A 7265-nucleotide genomic window follows, 5' to 3' on the forward strand; every position below is an offset into this window, starting at 1 on the left:
ATCAGAGTTGTATTTGAAGACAAACTGTCTGGTGTAAACGCCTAGTAAGACACCATACAATTCATATGGGAGCAGTCTAATACTATGTTTACATTTACGAAATCCACTCGATTTCATCTGTCAATTCCTTTGTGTATACGTCAAATGAAAACTCATCTGAAATCGATTGGATTTCATTTGACGTTTGAGCAATGGAATTGACAGTTGAAATCGAGTGGATTTCGTAAATGTAAACATAGTATACATTTTTTACTACTTTTGTCGGTTTTGCCATTTTCAAAAGTAAAGGAACAGGCCATACGATTGATCGTCTTTTTGAGGAAGACCAATACGTCTTCTCATAGAAGACTCATAGACCGCCAACAGTAGTGGGATTCTGTAACTCATTTTTGCTGTTATCGATAATTGTCGGTAAAATTAAAATGCTTATAATTTCGATAATTAACGAAATTTTTCGGCAAGTTAACGATGAATAAAAAGTAGTCGCTATCATCTCCGACACAAACAGTGATGCCAACTTTTCTTTATGTTTTTAGTCATAATTTTGCGATTTAATTTTACCGATTTTTGTCGGTAACAGCAAAAATGAGTTACAGAATCCCACTACAGGTACTTTCATGATTTTTTCATTGAAGACATTACCAATAGGTCATCACCTAGAATACCAAAAGATCTTTTCAAAGAAGATCAACAGATCTTTTTAATAATAAACCATCGGGTCTTTCCATAGTAAACAATCTCATAAATAAAAGTTGTTTTTATAGAAGACCATCAGGTACTGCCAATGAAACGGTTTCATATAACGAGACTTGTCTGTCTTCCATGTTAAGACCAGTTGGTCTGTTATTCGGAAACTTTTTATTCTAATATAAGAAGACTTCTAGGTTTACCCATAAAAGTAAATAATATCTAGCTTTTTAAAACCTAGAAGTCTTCTTATATTAGAATAAAAAATTTCCGCATAACAGACCAACTGGTCTTAACATGGAAGACAGATAAGGCTTCTCATATGAAACCGTTTTGTCTCCCCACAACAACATGCCTTCTGATAGAATACAATATTGTCTTCCGATAGAACACCAACAGGTCTTTTGAAGATCATGGAAGAACATTCGGCCTTCTCGTAACAAATGTTTTTATGAAGACCAATAGGTCTTCTTAAAGAAGGCCGAAAGTTTTCTCATAAAAGATGAACAGGTCTTCTCATAGAAGATTTGCCATAGAATACCAACAGTTTTCTCATAGAAGACCATCTGGTCTTGCCATAGAAAAACCACAGGTATTCACTTGGAATACTTAAGATCTTCTTAAAGAAGACCAAAGGTTCTTTGCACAGAAGACCATGTAGACTTACAGTAGAATATGGAGGGGTCTTTTCATAGAAGTTGCCAATCTTCTACTGGGCGCGTCTTCTCGCGTGGCGGATGGGAAGGGGTGGGAGATGTGGAGTCAGCACTGCTTGAGGGAAACCGAAGGCGATGCTGTCTTCACATATTTCCAAGACCTTGGGGGTTTTCTTTTTTAAACCCCCCGTGGACCAAAATTGGATCGGGGTAGTTCCCTTAAACAAATCAACTAAGATGGGTAAAAGACGTAAAGGGAGTAAAGTACCGGCGGTAAGCGTTGGTGAGATCACAAGCCACGTAACGTCAAGATCAAGCGATTGTGGTCCGGCTGTCTTAGGTGTGGATGCCTTGGCACCTACAGCTGTAACTGTTACAAGTGCAGAAAATTCAATCCGCAATATAGATGACGAACCGGCAACGTCAAAGGAAAACGCTTTAGCCATAACTGGTCTAAATCAGTTCACGGCTGACAGGACCGTAGTCTTGGGCGGGGACGACCTACACGGAAATCTCAAAGTTATTGGAGACAGTCGTGAGAGACAGAGTAGGGAACTCCTTGACCAACTAGAGAGACTTGTTCCGACCATGCCACCAGATTACTTGTTAAATAATCTCACCCTCACTGACGACGAACTGGACATTACGGTGATCCCAGCTGAGTCAACTAGGAGGTCTGATGATGACATGTCCACTGACGGTGATGTGGTCGAAGATGCTGTGGACCTAGGTTCACAAGCCCTAACAAATCGAATCCAGTCTGGGGCTGGATTCTTGTTCTATGAAAATTTGAAATAAAAAATATTTCCTTTATATTTTTTTCATTTATAAAAATAAAATTTTTCTTCTTTATAAAAGTTTTCATTTCACATTTTAATAGAAACAGAATTGAGCCCCTGGTCTGATATCGGCACCCGGCGATACTAAGCTTCGGAGGCAGATTGCTACTGAGTCAATGGATGTTGCTGGAGAATCTAAAGAAGATCCATCAACAGCCATTGACTCTAAGTCGATGGCCAACGATGAGGAATCAACGGAAACTCCAACAATAGCCACTGACTCTAAGTCTCCGGCTTGCGTTGGGGAATCCAAGGAGACCTCATCGACGGACACCGACGTAACTGAAATATCCGCCAAAGAGGCTGCAGATACGAGGCACTATAAACGTGTGATTTCGTATCTGCGCAAGTTCGTGGTAAGGGACGCGAACTCGCATTCAAAGAGGGATATTATATTCATCAAGAGTAAGCTCAAGTACGTCAGGAAGCTCGATAGAACTTATGCTATTGCACCCAGATGTGAGCTCTTGGTGGACAAAATCTTCCTCCCAAACCCTGTCACTGCTTCAGCCAAAGACTCGAAAGAGACTGCAGTGACAAGCAAAAAAGTGGAGGTGAAGCCTGCTGCTTCTGGCAGTAACGCGGAACCTAAAGCTATTCCGAAGCCAAAGCCGGATCAGAAAGGACTGGATAAGGATAAAAGCATGAACAGATGGGTTTTAAGAGATATCCATTTTATGGACTTTTGGGAGACCGTATATTCTTGGAGCATTAGCCACGTCAGTTTCTTTCAAACACTGTAATATGTCCCTTCCCAGCAAAAAAGTTTGGAAGAAGAAGCTTCCTTTGTTGGTCTCCTTTTCTTTCTCCCCCTTCTTAGATATCGAGATCGATTCTCGATAAGTCTATATCATTAGGATTGGGAGTAGACCTTCCTTTTACACCATTTTACCGACATATAGCATCGTCAATTACACCACAAAATGTGTAATTTCCAAGAGTGTGTCATTTTGTTCTACCATTCACAATATTACCACCGATATCTTCAATAATTTTTAACAACATTCCAGAATTCGTATTGATTAGGAGTAGACATTCCTTTTACACCATTTTCCCGACATATAGCATCAATTACGGAATTTTCCTTTACACCACAAAATGTGTAATTTCCAAGATTTTGTCATTTTGTTCTACCATTCACAATATTACCACCGATATCTTCAATAATTTTTAACAACATTCCAGAATTCGTATTGATTAGGAGTAGACATTCCTTTTACACCATTTTCCCGACATATAGCATCAATTACGGAATTTTCCTTTACACCACAAAATGTGTAATTTCCAAGATTGTGTCATTTTGTTCTACCATTCACAATATTATCACCGATATCTTCAATCATTTTTAACAACTTTCCAAAATTCGTGTTAATAGTTTTGTCTTTAGATCGAGGAATTTTGTTTATTTCTGAAAGGTCTAATGCTCGTTTTAAATTTCCGAAATCCACTCGATTTCAACTGTCAATTCCATTGCTTAAACGTCAAATGAAATCAATGTAATGTTTTCATCTAGAAACTGTTCTTCTCCAATCCTTGCAATTCTTTAAAAAGTTTTCAAATATTTTCAATATCTACCTTCCATTTAGTACAAGTTAAATACGAATGAATCATATAGAAAATTCGAACACAAAAGAGTGGAGTTGTTAGTATTAAAAAATTCTAATTTCAACTTGTTCACAATGCATTTCTAAAACCAAAAATTCAACCGCCAATCTCTTTTTTCTTTATAGCCTCAGTGCAATGTTGATTGTAAGTAAGATAAGTTGGAAATCTTATTGTATTTCACATGTGTTTCGAATAAAAAGAAAATATCATGTTAAAGACTTAAATAGGAAACATTTGCCTCCTTTTACTTTGGTCGTCGAATATGTAATATGTAGCTATAAATTCATTAAGTTCAGAACGTAATGTAAGGAGATAGGAAGAATAACCCAACTCCCAAGAATTTGTTTTGGTGAATTAAACGTAACTTCAAATGCTAAATTCCCAGAATAGAATCACAAAGTGAATTTTACAATCACTTTAGACCGTTACTTCTAGAACTTTTATTAGCTATGTCCCCAAAATTTAGGTCACATCCTTTGGGAATTTGGGGGTTTCTTCTTCTAGGATCTCAGCCAGGTTTTTGGTTTTATTGTAACAGCTAATAACTTAGAAAGCGAAATCAATTTTTGTGAAAATTTCGATCAATGTTTATTTTAATTTAAAAATAGTTTTTTAAACAATTTTTGTTTTTAATTTCTTTATTATTTATTTATTTTATTTATTTTTTATTTTAATTATTTTTGGCTTAAATTTAAATTTTCACAGTAAATTTTCTGTTTTTTGTAGACACTTTTTTGCTTTTATTTTTATTTTCTTTCTTTAATTTATCCGTTTTATTTTTATCAATGAGTTTTTTGGTCGATTTTTTTATAACACCACAAAGAAAGAATGTGTTTATTTCTCTTCTTTCGATCTCTCTCGCTCTTTTCAAAATTCTTTTACTATATCAAAAAAAAAAGAAACGTTGACACCAAACGCGACCGCAAGAAACGCATTTTTCATACGCGTCGTCCATAAATCCGTACATCGGGCAAACATGTATTTCAAAACACCAAATATCGGCAGCAACAGAGCCAACAATAACAATGGCAACAACAGCAACAACACCAATTACAAATTAAAGAAAATTAATAAAACAAATACAACAACAACCCACTGGGTGCATGTGATTTTTATCGAGTTCGATTGAGTAGCGGTTAACGCATACGCTTTGCGCGTACTCCACTTCTAATGAGAATAACAAATAAAAACCCGCGCACGATTTCAGATACAATGTGGAGCGGGAGCGGAAAATTGAAATTTGTCGTTTGATGACAAAAAAACGTGAAAAAGAAATGGGCAGAGAAAAAAGCTGGTTGTTGTTTTTTTTTATAGCCACACACTCATCTGCGTGTGTGTGAGTGAGTGGAGCTACAGGTATTGGTTAGGCGGTATTTGTGCCTTTATGTTATTTATGTAGAGATAGGTTGTATGTGGAGCGTTGACATCGAAAATCGAAACCCCAAAAAAAAAAACCATATCAACCAATTCTGAGATTCATTCATGAAACGTTGTGTTCGGCATGACCTCCATTACTAGCGAAAACGAAAGTATTTGGGGAAAATCACCCAGCAAATGATGATTTACAGCTGCATGGGTTTGTAGTCGGTCATACGTTCCCCAAATACTCAACATGGTCTTTAGAATAATTGAAAGTGGTAATAATTAACTTCCACTGGACCATGGATGGATTCCCATCTAGAAACTGAAAATATTTCGTAATTTTTATCCATGTTTATGTTGTTGTTGCTTCCGTTAATGTGTCCGCCGCTGCTTTTTCTGGCTCTTATATACCACCGAGCGACCGACCGATTCACGCGCCGCCGCCTCTTAACTCTTGATGTTTTATTTTTGTTTCTTATTTTTTTTTTTCTTACTAACCGTCTGCGTGCTTCGTTTGTATGTCTGTGTGTGTTTATTTTTTAAAAGAAAAATATATAAAAATTTCTAGTTTCTAGAAATAACCAACAACCGTTCCTTGCGACTGCCTAAAGTGAACTGGCTGTTTGCAGTTTGACTGCTTGGTGGGTCTGGTCTGGTTGGATTGCTTGTTCACTTTTGCTTGCTCACTCACTAGCTAATGTAGCTGGATGGCTTACTGGCTGGCTGGTTGACTGGCTTGCTTGATGTGGCGGTGTTTGCTGCTGTTGCTGCTTCTATAGCTCTGACTCTGGTTGTTATCGCCTCCTCGAAAGTTGTTCGGTTTTTGTGATGTGTGTTTCTTTGCGGACAAAAAGCGCACGATAGCTAGAGCGCGAGAGATCCCCAATGGGCCGCAACAATATTTTATATTTCTGTGTTAGAAACACAAAAAGCATAAAAATGCAAACACCACATATCTTTTTCTCACCAAACAGCCAGCCAGCCATTGGGACGCAGTAAAAGTAGCATTGAATCCGTAAAGCAACAACAGCGCGGGGCAATATGCACACAGAACGCATAAAATAAACAAAAACAAATTTTTCCCATACCACCAAGTTGTTGTGTGGCTGCGACTAAAGGAATTTTTGTGTTCCGTTTATGCATGTTTGTTGTGCTGAACGAAAAAGGCTGAAGACAAAAGCGACCCACGTACACAAGCAAAACATCGACAATGGGTTATACAATCAGAAAATTTGTTCAAGAAAATGTGGAAATTTTCCATTGCAATTTTTGTTGTTGTTTGTTTTGTATTCAAAATATAGAATTTGAAAAGGGACCAATATTTTGTTGTCTGCGTTAAAGGTTTTTTTCGACACAGTGTAGCGAGAAAAACTAAGGGAGCTTTTAAAGTCAAATCTTTAAAAACTTTAAAAATATATCAGAAGAAGAGGATGGAATGTTTATTAGACATAGGACCTCAATTGGGGGAATTTGGAAACTGATTCACAAATCCGAAGTATATGTTATGACAGGATAGATGTGTTTCTAGTTAGAGATGCACTGAATTTCCTAGAGAAGGCGTAAAATCTAAGCAACAGCCTTATTGCTGACGATTTTAACCAGACTACAAATGTTGAACCTCTTATCGAGTCCAGCTACCAAGAATCCTTACTACACTAGAGAGAGAAGGTCTACTGTATTTGGATGGAAACCTTAAATTGTTTTATTTTAATTTTTAAGTATGATTAATTTTTTGGGCGAAATTTTTGAAATTATTTATTGTATGTATAGTGGAAAAGACAAAAGAGTTAAAAGCATGATGGGATTCATAATTTCAAAACATCTACAGAAGGCATTTTTGCATGGAATCCAATATCGGCTGAAGACAGTTTTCAACGGTCAGTAGGCAATGATGTACTAGTCTCAGTACACCGTACAACATTTTCTAAGATCTCGAGAAATATGATTGCGATTTTGGAAAATGAGTTATGCCGACAATGGGTAAAACTACCAACTGATCCACAACAAATCTTGAAATGCAAAAAACATTTCTTTGACAAGTATAGAATTCCTGGAGTAGTCGGCTGCATTGATGATATTCAAGTTATAAAACCAGGATCACTGGATCATTTATTTT

The 7265-nt window shown here is 36.9% G+C and overlaps 1 protein-coding gene across 11 annotated transcripts in view; it reads right to left on the minus strand.

Annotated features, from left to right (window-relative positions):
- LOC141386441 (monocarboxylate transporter 9) overlaps positions 1-6047 on the minus strand; it is a 95016-nt gene extending 88969 nt beyond the window's left edge. Inside the window, exon 1 of one of the 11 annotated variants that reach the window (XM_073954912.1) lies at positions 5841-6047. The gene's annotated coding sequence lies outside the window, so the exon portion shown is untranslated. Of the gene's footprint in view, positions 1-4490 lie in introns of all 11 variants that reach the window. The other 10 variants (XM_073954916.1, XM_073954910.1, XM_073954907.1 and 7 more) reach the window with 10 other exon arrangements.
- Positions 6048-7265: the final 1218 nt, after the last annotated feature.

This window comes from Musca autumnalis, unplaced genomic scaffold, assembly GCF_047663935.1.
Source record: "Musca autumnalis isolate F117 unplaced genomic scaffold, ASM4766393v1 scaffold_5, whole genome shotgun sequence".
Classification (NCBI taxonomy): Eukaryota; Metazoa; Arthropoda; class Insecta; order Diptera; family Muscidae; genus Musca; species Musca autumnalis.